This window comes from Engystomops pustulosus, unplaced genomic scaffold (genome assembly GCF_040894005.1).
Source record: "Engystomops pustulosus unplaced genomic scaffold, aEngPut4.maternal MAT_SCAFFOLD_555, whole genome shotgun sequence".
Lineage (NCBI taxonomy): Eukaryota > Metazoa > Chordata > Amphibia > Anura > Leptodactylidae > Engystomops > Engystomops pustulosus.
Genome location: NW_027285434.1, coordinates 12,921 through 25,000, shown reverse-complemented (window position 1 = coordinate 25,000; position 12,080 = coordinate 12,921).

Genomic DNA, 12,080 nt, shown 5'->3' with positions numbered 1-12,080 from the left:
AGCGCCCGGCAGAGGGCTTGGAGAAGGCTCGCGCGGATCCTCGGTTCGGATCGCCTGGCTTCGCGGGAGCGGCCTTCGGCTAGGGCCGACGACGGCCGGACCGAGCAGATTTGGACCGGGGTGCGGGGCGAGTACCTGCCTCTCTCACGAAGGGAGTGTCACCGGTAAGAAGCCTCTTCCCACGTCTGCTTGCCGACTTACGCTCGCCCCGACGAGAGGCCCAACCGAAAGAGTGGAAAGGGGCAGAGATTTCCAGGGTCGCCCCACCAGGGATGCAATACCCCAGTGCAGACAGTCGGCCCTGCCCCGAACCTACTCGGTGGTTTGAAGGTTAACCTCTTGGGGAAAAGCAGCGATTCGCCTCGCGGTGCGTGCCTCCGCGGATCTAAACCCCCTCGATCGATGTGGGGCCAGAGGACCCCTTTTCCCCGTACGAAACTGTCAGCTCACCATGGGCTCGACGTCCGTGGGTCGGGGAGTTGAGCGCTTACGCGCGGCGGGACCTTATAACCTGCAGCGGCTGAGGAGCGAAGATTTCCAGGGTGGGCCCCCGGGGATGCCATACCCCGAGCAGCCTGTCGGCCCCGCTCCTAGCACGCTGGCAAGCAATGGAGTCTTCCCCGCGGCAGCCACCGCCCTCGCCCTAGCCTCGCCGTCGGTCGATGAAGAACGTCGTTCGCCCTCCTCTGGCTCGGGATTTGGAAACGGCCTGGCCTTCGCCTACTCCGTCGGGCAACTGCCTTCCGCCAGCCCCTTCCCTCGAATCCCCTTCTTCCATTTTAGACCCGATCAGGGGATTGGTCAGCCCAGCCCTGGGGTAAGAAGAGGGGTTGGGGTCGGTTCGGCTTCGGGTGCCCCGCTCGGCCAAAGGTTCCCCTCGCTTTGGAAGCACGGGAGGTCGCGGAGGGTGTCGGGGTTATTTTTTCGGCTCCCTGGCTTCGCGGGAGCGGCCTTCGGCTAGGGCCGAGGCCGTCCGGCCCGCGCAGATTTGGACCGGGGTCCGGGGCGAGTACCTGCCTCTCTCACGAAGGGAGTGTCACCGGTAAGAAGCCTCTTCCCACGTCTGCTTGCCGACTTACGCTCGCCCCGACGAGAGGCCCAACCGAAAGAGTGGAAAGGGGCAGAGATTTCCAGGGTCGCCCCACCAGGGATGCAATACCCCAGTGCAGACTGTCGGCCCTGCCCCGAACCTACTCGGTGGTTTGAAGGTTAACCTCTTGGGGAAAAGCAGCGATTCGCCTCGCGGTGCGTGCCTCCGCGGATCTAAACCCCCTCGATCGATGTGGGGCCAGAGGACCCCTTTTCCCCGTACGAAACGGCCGGCTCACCATGGGCTCGACATCCGTGGGTCGGAGAGTTGAGCGCTTACGCGCGGCGGGACCTTATAACCTGCAGCGGCTGAGGAGCGAAGATTTCCAGGGTGGGCCCCCGGGGATGCCATACCCCGAGCAGCCAGTCGGCCCCGCTCCTAGCGCGCTGACGAGCAATGGAGTCTTCCCCGCGGCAGCCACCGCCCTCGCCTCGCCGTCGGTCGATGAAGAGCCGAGTTCGCCCTCCTCTGCTCGGGACTCGGAAACGGCCTGGCCTTCGCCTACTCCGTCGGGCAACTGCCTTCCGCCAGCCCCTTCCCTCGAATCCCCTTCTTCCATTTTAGACCCGATCAGGGGATTGGTCAGCCCAGCCCTGGGGTAGGAAGAGGGGTTGGGGTCGGTTCGGCTTCCGGTGCCCCCGCTCGGCCAAAGGTCCCCTCGCTTTGGAAGCAGAGGGTGCCGGGGTTATTTTCGGCTTGACGCCTAGTCCGGTCCCTGCCGGTTCCCGTGGAGGCCCGCGGTCAAAACCAGCTCCCCGGCTGTCGGAGCCGGAGCCCCGCAGCCCGAGCGGACGCACCGAGTCCCTCATGTAAGGGATAGCCGCCCCTACGGAACGGCCCGGACTGGGACCAGGCACCCCCAGGCGCCGAAGGGGTGGGTCGGCCGTGTTGCCGAAGCTTAGCCGGCGCTGATGACCGCAGCCCCTAACGATGCCCACAGGCGGGGGAGCCAAGGAGAGCACTAGGAAGACGTGGCGGGGTCGGACGGCTCAATTTCCAGGGTGGGACCCCGGGGGTTCAGTACCCCGGGCATCCGGTCGGTTTCGCCGGCGCGACCCCAAGCCTTCCACGGCCCCCTTCGTGGGTGCAGGGATACCGTGCAGGGTGCAGGCTTAGACGCCAATTCCCCAGAAGTTTTAGGGATAGGGTTTGTCCGGGCGCCACCGCAGCGACAACCTCGCAAGAAGCTCTCTTCCACAAAAGCACGGGCAACGTTCGTGTGCGAGTGTTGGTCTCCCATGGTCTACCGACTCCCCCGGGCGGCCCAAGCGTTACGCCCACGGCCGGGCCCTCGAGCAGGCGCACCCCTGGTGCCTCTCGTAAGGGAAGGCTACGGTCCTCAACCCCTCGTATGGCGGGGAGGGCGCATTTGAAACGCTAAAGGACGAGCCCTGTTCGGGACCTGGCGGGGATCCGCGGATTGGCGAGAGGGATGGGTCTGCCGTTGGTCAGAGGGGACGCACCCCTGGGACGCAGTTTGGCATTAGCGACCGATGGCCCATCTACGACCATGTACTCCGGGAGCGCCAAGGAGGACGCGGGTGGGCTTTGGGGGCAGACTCAATTTCCAGGGTCTGGGCGCCGGGGGTGCAATACCCTTAAGCGCTCATGTCGGTTTCGTCTGCCGCCCGCCTCTGGCCCGGCTCCTAGTGACGGGTGCTGTGAACGTGCGATCGTGCTTGCGGTTGAAGAGTTCAAAGGCTACCGCTGGGGATAACACGCCCGGGGAATTTAGAAACCCCCCCCTCCGCTACAATCTCTGCTTCTGCCGGACTCGGAGGGGAGCCGCCCCGGGGGCGACCGCTCCCTCTCCTCTTCCGCGGCGTGCCGCGCGCTTCGCCGTCAGCAGCGGAGCGAACCTTTTTCTCGGTCCGCAGCTCTTCAGGCGTAGGCGGGCAGCGCTAACAGGGTACACTGGGGACCACTCGACCGCAACCGCTCCTCCGACCGACGAGCATACCTACCGCGGATACGCCACGGTGGGTCTAAGCCTCGTCGCCGCCGCGAGGAGCAGGCGGGAGCCGTCCCTTTTCGTGCTGCGGAAATAAACCGTGGACACAGAGGTGTGTCTGCGCTCTCCGACCGGGCGGGGGGCGATTGGACTTGCCCGAGGGACACTAGGCGAGGCGCTGCCGCGGGAGCCGGAGCTCCGCGCTGGACGCTGCCGCCGCCGCCGCCGCCCCCCACCCACGGTACGGTGGAGTACGCCCGTTCCATACGCTTCGTAGCAAACCTCAGCCGAAGCAGAGAGTCCTACCGCTGTGGCAGGAGCGGGGCCGTGCGAGGACCACACTGGCACCGCGCTACACAACCTTAGGCAGAGGACCACAGCCGCTCACGGGGAGCGGGGGATTGATGCGCGACCAAGACTGAGGCTAAGGAACGCTTTACCATAAACCGGCCGGGGCCAATACCCCTGACCGAGCAAAGTGCCCTGCCCCGCCGGATCGCGCTGTGTCAGATCGATCAAAAGAGCGGAGAGCCGAGACTCTACCGCTGGGAGTTTGTGGAGAACGGCCTGGCTTGCGTCCCGTCCTCCCGCCCTCGACCTCACATGGCTAGCCTCACCCGCCGGGAGCCACCCCATTGGGGACCGTAGGGCGGAGAAGGGGTCTCCGCGTCCGGAATTTACTTGTGGAGAACGGCCTGGCTTACGTCCCGTCCTCCCGCCCTCGACCTCACATGGCTAGCCTCACCCGCCGGGCGCCACCCCATTGGGGACCGTAGGGCGGAGAAGGGGTCTCCGCGTCCGGAATTTACTTGTGGAGAACGGCCTGGCTTACGTCCCGTCCTCCCGCCCTCGACCTCACACGGCTAGCCTCACCCGCCGGGCGCCACCCCATTGGGGACCGTAGGGCGGAGAAGGGGTCTCCGCGTCCGGAATTTACTTGTGGAGAACGGCCTGGCTTACGTCCCGTCCTCCCGCCCTCGACCTCACATGGCTAGCCTCACCCGCCGGGCGCCACCCCATTGGGGACCGTAGGGCGGAGAAGGGGTCTCCGCGTACGGAATTTCTTGTGGAGAACGGCCTGGCTTACGTCCCGTCCTCCCATGGCTAGCCTCACCCGCCGGGCGCCACCCCATTGGGGACCGTAGGGCGGAGAAGGGGTCTCCGCGTCCGGAATTTCTTGTGGAGAACGGCCTGGCTTACGTCCCGTCCTCCCGCCCTCGACCTCACATGGCTAGCCTACCCCGCCGGGCGCCGCTCCATTGGGGATACGGTACGGCAAAGCGCGACGCCGCACGATGCCAACACTTTGTGCAAAAACCTGGCAGAGTCGACCAAAACCTCGCTTCTTTGACCGGTATTTTTGATGCTTTTCTCTGCCGCCGAAGGTGCACTGAGGGTCGGATCGCCCAAAATTTTTACCGGTCGTTTTGGTCTGCGGTTCTTCCGAGAGGTGCCCGCCTGACAGTTCTTTTTCAGCAGCCTCCGAAAGGCCATCCAGCGGGCAAGCCAGGGGTTGGCAGCCGCCGGCGGTGAGCCTTCCCCGGCCGGGGCAGACGGCTCCGACCGCAAAATTTTTTCGACTTTCGCCGAGGCCAAAACCCCATGCACTTTTAAAGCCTGCCCGCAGCGCCGTCTCCTGTCAGACGTCCCTTGCCGCCTGCGGTGGTCCTCGCCCGGCAGAGAGAAGCCGGAGTCGCCCCCTCTCCGGTTCTTTTTCACCATTCCGGAGCTCTGAAATCTGCCGGACACCGAGTGACCGAGGACGCTTCCAGGAGGGCGGCAGCGAGAGGCAGAGTGCCACCGGTCGGGTCGCCGGTTCTCCCACACTTTGAAAATTTTTCGCTTGTTCTGGTGGGATGGAGAGAGAGCGTGGCTTATGCGCCCTCTGCCCCGCGGTCCGCCCTGGCTGGCCTTACGCCGGTGGTTCGCCAGGCCACCGGCACCTTGTACGGCGGGGACGGCGTGGCTTATGCGCCCGTCAACCCACCTACTCGCCCCGGCTAGCCTTTTACCCGGAGGGCGCCACGCTCCGGGTACCAGTGAGCGGCACGAACCCAGTCATACCATGCCGCTCACCTCGCGCCCTCTCCGGCCTCCGCCGCGGAGACCTCCCGCTAGGACCTGCGGGGGGCGATTTCTGCCAAAATCTACAAAGTCCCCGATGGTTAAGGACGTAGACTGTTGAGCGGGACCTACACACTCTTGTAGCCGATGGGGCTCGCCATTTCCCGCAGAAAATGGACCACCTCCCGCAGAGGAACATGAAATGCCCCTTCCCGCGGGACCCGAAGGACCGCTCTGTCCGAGCAGGCCTCCAGGACCACGGCACGCAAAAGCGACTCAGTCCCGCTGGCATTACGGATCTGACTTTGTGCAAAAACCAGGCAGAGTCGACCAAAACCTCCCTTCTTTGACCGGTGTTTTTGTTGCTTTTCTCTGCCGCCGAAGGTGCACTGAGGATCGGATCGCCCAAAATTTTTACCGGTCGTTTTGGTCTGCGGTTCTTCCGAGAGGTGCCCGCCTGACAGTTCTTTTTCAGCAGCCTCCGAAAGGGCATCCAGCGGGCAAGCCAGGGGTTGGCAGCCGCCGGCGGTGAGCCTTCCCCGGCCGGGGCAGACAGCTCCGACCGCAAAATTTTTTCGACTTTCGCCGAGGCCAAAACCCCATGCACTTTTAAAGCCTGCCCGCAGCGCCGTCTCCTGGCAGACGTCCCTTGCCGCCTGCGGTGGTCCTCGCCCGGCAGAGAGAAGCCGGATTCGCCCTCTCACCGGTTCTTTTTCACCATTCCGGAGCTCTGAAATCTGCCGGACACCGAGTGACCGAGGACGCTTCCAGGAGGGCGGCAGCGAGAGGCAGAGTGCCACCGGTCGGGAAGCCGGTTCTCCCACACTTTGAAATTTTTTCGCTTGTTCTGGTGGGATGGAGAGAGAGCGTGGCTTATGCGCCCTCTGCCCCGCGGTACGCCCTTGGCTAGCCTTACGCCGGTGGTTCGCCAGGCCACCGGCACCTTGTACAGCGGGGACGGCGTGGCTTATGCGCCCTCTGCCCCGCGGTACGCCCTTGGCTAGCCTTACGCCGGTGGTTCGCCAGGCCACCGGCACCTTGTACGGCGGGGACGGCGTTGCTTATGCGCCCGTCAATCCACCTACTCGCCCCGGCTAGCCTTTTACCCGGAGGGCGCCACGCTCCGGGTAGCAGTGAGCGGCACGAGCCCAGTCATACCATGCCGCTCACCTCGCACCTTTTCCGGCCTCCGCCGCGGAGACCTCCCGCTCTGTTCTGCGGAGAGCGATTTTGGGCAAAATCTACAAAGTCCCCGATGGTTAAGGACGTAGACTGTTGAGCGGGACCTACACACTCTTGTAGCCGAAGGGGCTCGCCATTTCCCGCAGAAAATGGATCACCTCCCGCAGAGGAACATGAAATGCCCCTTCCCGCGGGACCCGAAGGACCACTCTGTCCGAGCAGGCTTCCAGGACCACGGCACGCAAGAGCGACTCAGTCCCGCTGGCATTACGGATCTGACTTAGTGCAAAAACCTGGCAGAGTCGACCAAAACTCCCCTTCTCTGACCGGTATTTTTGTTGCTTTTCTCTGCCGCCGAAGGTGCACTACGGGTCGGATCGCCCAAAATTTTTACCGGTCGTTTTGGTCTGCGGTTCTTCCGAGAGGTGCCCGCCTGACAGTTCTTTTTCAGCAGCCTCCGAAAGGCCATCCAGCGGGCAAGCCAGGGGTTGGCAGCCGCCGGAGGTGAGCCTTCCCCGGCCGGGGCAGACAGCTCCGACCGCATAATTTTTTCGACTTTCTCCGAGGCCAAAACCCCATGCACTTTTAAAGCCTGCCCGCAGCGCCGTCTCCTGTCAGACGTCCCCGCCGCCTGCGGTGGTCCTCGCCCGGCAGAGAGAAGCCGGAGTCGCCCTCTCTCCGGTTCTTTTTCACCATTCCGGAGCTCTTAAATCTGCCGTACTCCGAGTGACCGAGGACGCTTCCAGGACGGCGGCAGCGAGAGGCAGAGTGCAACCGGTCGGGAAGCCGGTTCTCCCACACTTTGAAAATTTTTCGCTTGTGCTGGTGGGATGGAGAGAGAGCGTGGCTTATGCGCCCTCTGCCCCGCGGTACGCCCTTGGCTAGCCTTACGCCGGTGGTTCGCCAGGCCACCGGCACCTTGTACGGCGGGGACGGCGTTGCTTATGCGCCCGTCATCCCACCTACTCGCCCCGGCTAGCCTTTTACCCGGAGGGCGCCACGCTCCGGGTAGCAGTGAGCGGCACGAGCCCAGTCATACCATGCCGCTCACCTCGCACCTTTTCCGGCCTCCGCCGCGGAGACCTCCCGCTAGGACATGCGGGGGGCGATCTTGACCAAAATCTACAAAGTCCCCGATGGTTAAGGACGTAGACTGTTGAGCGGGACCTACACACTCTTGTAGCCGAAGGGGCTCGCCATTTCCCGCAGAAAATGGATCACCTCCCGCAGAGGAACATGAAATGCCCCTTCCCGCGGGACCCGAAAGGACCGCCCTGTCCGAGCAGGCCTCCAGGACCACGGCACGCAAAAGCGACTCAGTCCCGCTGGCATTACGGATCTGACTTAGTGCAAAAACCTGGCAGAGTCGACCAAAACTCCCCTTCTCTGACCGGTATTTTTGTTGCTTTTCTCTGCCGCCGAAGGTGCACTACGGGTCGGATCGCCCAAAATTTTTACCGGTCGTTTTGGTCTGCGGTTCTTCCGAGAGGTGCCCGCCTGACAGTTCTTTTTCAGAAGCCTCCGAAAGGCCATCCAGCGGGCAAGCCAGGGGTTGGCAGCCGCCGGCGGTGAGCCTTCCCCGGCCGGGGCAGACAGCTCCGACCGCATAATTTTTTCGACTTTTGCCGAGGCCAAAACCCCATGCACTTTTAAAGCCTGCCCGCAGCGCCGTCTCCTGTCAGACGTCCCCGCCGCCTGCGGTGGTCCTCGCCCGGCAGAGAGAAGCCGGAGTCGCCCTCTCTCCGGTTCTTTTTCACCATTCCGGAGCTCTTAAATCTGCCGTACTCCGAGTGACCGAGGACGCTTCCAGGAGGGCGGCAGCGAGAGGCAGAGTGCCACCGGTCGGGAAGCCGGTTCTCCCACACTTTGAAAATATTTCGCTTGTGCTGGTGGGATGGAGAGAGAGCGTGGCTTATGCGCCCTCTGCCCCGCGGTACGCCCTGGCTAGCCTTACGCCGGTGGTTCGCCAGGCCACCGGCACCTTGTACGGCGGGGACGGCGTTGCTTATGCGCCCGTCATCCCACCTACTCGCCCCGGCTAGCCTTTTACCCGGAGGGCGCCACGCTCCGGGTAGCAGTGAGCGGCACGAGCCCAGTCATACCATGCCGCTCACCTCGCACCTTTTCCGGCCTCCGCCGCGGAGACCTCACGCTCTGTTCTGCGGAGAGCGATTTTGGGCAAAATCTACAAAGTCCCCGATGGTTAAGGACGTAGACTGTTGAGCGGGACCTACACACTCTTGTAGCCGAAGGGGCTCGCCATTTCCCGCAGAAAATGGATCACCTCCCGCAGAGGAACATGAAATGCCCCTTCCCGCGGGACCCGAAGGACCGCTCTGTCCGAGCAGGCCTCCAGGACCACGGCACGCAAAAGCGACTCAGTCCCGCTGGCATTACGGATCTGACTTAGTGCAAAAACCTGGCAGAGTCGACCAAAACTCCCCTTCTCTGACCGGTATTTTTGTTGCTTTTCTCTGCCGCCGAAGGTGCACTACGGGTCGGATCGCCCAAAATTTTTACCGGTCGTTTTGGTCTGCGGTTCTTCCGAGAGGTGCCCGCCTGACAGTTCTTTTTCAGCAGCCTCCGAAAGGGCATCCAGCGGGCAAGCCAGGGGTTGGCAGCCGCCGGCGGTGAGCCTTCCCCGGCCGGGGCAGAAAGCTCCGACCGCATAATTTTTTCGACTTTCGCCGAGGCCAAAAGCCCAGGCACTTAGAAAGCCTGCCCGCAGCGCCGCCTCCTGTCAGAGGTCCCCGCCGCCTGCGGTGGTCCTCGCCCGGCAGAGAGAAGCCGGAGTCGCCCTCTCTCCGGTTCTTTTTCACCATTCCGGAGCTCTTAAATCTGCCGTACTCCGAGTGACCGAGGACGCTTCCAGGAGGGCGGCAGAGAGAGGCAGAGTGCCACCGGTCGGGAAGCCGGTTCTCCCACACTTTGAAAATTTTTCGCTTGTGCTGGTGGGATGGAGAGAGAGCGTGGCTTATGCGCCCTCTGCCCCGCGGTACGCCCTGGCTAGCCTTACGCCGGTGGTTCGCCAGGCCACCGGCACCTTGTACGGCGGGGACGGCGTTGCTTATGCGCCCGTCAACCCACCTACTCGCCCCGGCTAGCTTTTTACCCGGAGGGCGCCACGCTCCGGGTAGCAGTGAGCGGCACGAGCCCAGTCATACCATGCCGCTCACCTCGCACCTTTTCCGGCCTCCGCCGCGGAGACCTCACGCTCTGTTCTGCGGAGAGCGATTTTGGGCAAAATCTACAAAGTCCCCGATGGTTAAGGACGTAGACTGTTGAGCGGGACCTACACACTCTTGTAGCCGAAGGGGCTCGCCATTTCCCGCAGAAAATGGATCACCTCCCGCAGAGGAACATGAAATGCCCCTTCCCGCGGGACCCGAAGGACCGCTCTGTCCGAGCAGGCCTCCAGGACCACGGCACGCAAAAGCGACTCAGTCCCGCTGGCATTACGGATCTGACTTAGTGCAAAAACCTGGCAGAGTCGACCAAAACTCCCCTTCTCTGACCGGTATTTTTGCTGCTTTTCTCTGCCGCCGAAGGTGCACTACGTGTCGGATCGCCCAAAATTTTTACCGGTCGTTTTGGTCTGCGGTTCTTCCGAGAGGTGCCCGCCTGACAGTTCTTTTTCAGCAGCCTCCGAAAGGGCATCCAGCGGGCAAGCCAGGGGTTGGCAGCCGCCGGCGGTGAGCCTTCCCCGGCCGGGGCAGACAGCTCCGACCGCATAATTTTTTCGAACTTCTCCGAGGTCAAAATCCCAGGCACTCCGACGGAAGGTCCGCCGCGCGTCTCCCGTCTGACGTCCCCGCCGCTCGCGGTGGTCCTCGCCCGGCAGGGAGCTGCCGGATTCGCCCTCTTACCGGTTCTTTTTCACCTTTCCGGAGCTCTGATATCTGCCGCACACACAGTGACCGAGGACGCTTCCAGGAGGGCGGCAGCGAGAGGCAGAGTGCCACCGGGCGGGTCCTCGGTTCTCCCACACTTAGAAAATTTTTGCGCTTGTGCTGGTGCGAGGACGTAGGTCTTTCGACCGGGGCAAGCCTGGAGGGCGGTAGCCGGGATTGGCGCCCTATTCCCGGCTAGCTCTCGGAGGCTTCACCCGGTTGGAGGTTGGAGCTCCGACTTCCATGGGCATGTTCCTCACCGGGACCTACGACCAAGTGTGGCCGAGGGACAGTGACACATTCCCGGGTAGCCTGAGTGGCTGCTCCCGCTGAGCTACTTCCATGGGCACTATTCCTCCCCGGGACTTGCCGCCAAGTCTTGGCCGGGGGACAGTGACACATTCCCGGGTAGCCTGAGTGGCTTCTCCCGCTGAGCTCTTACTTCCATGGGCATGTTCCTCACCGGGACCAACTACCAAGTGTGGCCGGGTTTCGAGCTCCAAACTCGGCTTGCACTTGGTCGCTTGGGGGGTCCCCTCCGCTCCGGGAAGGGCGCCCTCCAGCGGGCAGACGAGGGTACTTCTAGTCTGCCCGAGCTCCATGGGGCCCCTCTCGCCCCTAGGCTCCCCGCCCAGGGTTCCAGGGTCCCGGATAAAGCCACCCTGCCGAGTTCGGTATAGGGTACCGGGCCTGGCTGGAATCACGCCGGGATCGGTGAGACCTCCTCGGCCGCGGCTCAGCCTCCAAACTCCCTTTCGCGGTTCTCTTCCCTTCAACTTCCATGGGCATGTTCCACACCGGGACCTCCGACCAAGTGTGGCCGGGGAACAGTCACCCATGCCCGGGTAGCCTCAGCGGCTGCTCCCGCTGAGGTCAACTTGGAGGTTGGAGCTCCGACTTCCATGGGCACTATTCCTCCCCGGGACCTGCCGCCAAGTCTGGCCGGGGGACAGTGACACATTCCCGGGTAGCCCTGAGCGGCTGCTCCCGCTGAACTCTTACTTCCATGGGCATGTTCCTCATCAGGAACCAACGACCAAGTGTGGCCCAGGGACAGTGACACATTCCCGGTTAGCCTGAGTGGCTGCTCCCGCTGAGCTACTTCCATGAGCACTATTCCTCCCCGGGACCTGCCGCCAAGTCCGGCCGGGGGACAGTGACACATTCCCGGGTAGCCTGAGCGGCTGCTCCCGCTGAGCTACTTCCATGGGCACTATTCCTCCCCGGGACTTGCCGCCAAGTCTTGGCCGGGGGACAGTGACACATTGCCGGGTAGCCTGAGTGGCTGCTCCCGCTGAGCTCTTACTTCCATGGGCATGTTCCTCACCGGGACATACTACCAAGTGTGGCCGGGTTTCGAGCTCCAAACTCGGCTTGCACTTGGTCGCTTGGGGGTCCCCTCCGCTCCGGGAAGGGCGCCCTCCAGCGGGCAGACGAGGGTACTTCTAGTCTGCCCGAGCTCCATGGGGCCCCTCTCGCCCCTAGGCTCCCCGCCCAGGGTTCCAGGGTCCCGGATACAGCCACCCTGCCGAGTTCGGTATAGGGTACCGGGCCTGGCTGGAATCACGCCGGGATCGGTGAGACCTCCTCGGCCGCGGCTCAGCCTCCAAACTCCCTTTCGCGGTTCTCTTCCCTTCAACTTCCATGGGCATGTTCCACACCGGGACCTCCGACCAAGTGTGGCCGGGGAACAGTCACCCATGCCCGGGTAGCCTCAGCGGCTGCTCCCGCTGAGGTCAACTTGGAGGTTGGAGCTCCGACTTCCATGGGCACTATTCCTCCCCGGGACCTGCCGCCAAGTCTGGCCGGGGGACAGTGACACATTCCCGGGTAGCCCTGAGCGGCTGCTCCCGCTGAACTCTTACTTCCATGGGCATGTTCCTCATCAGGAACCAACGACCAA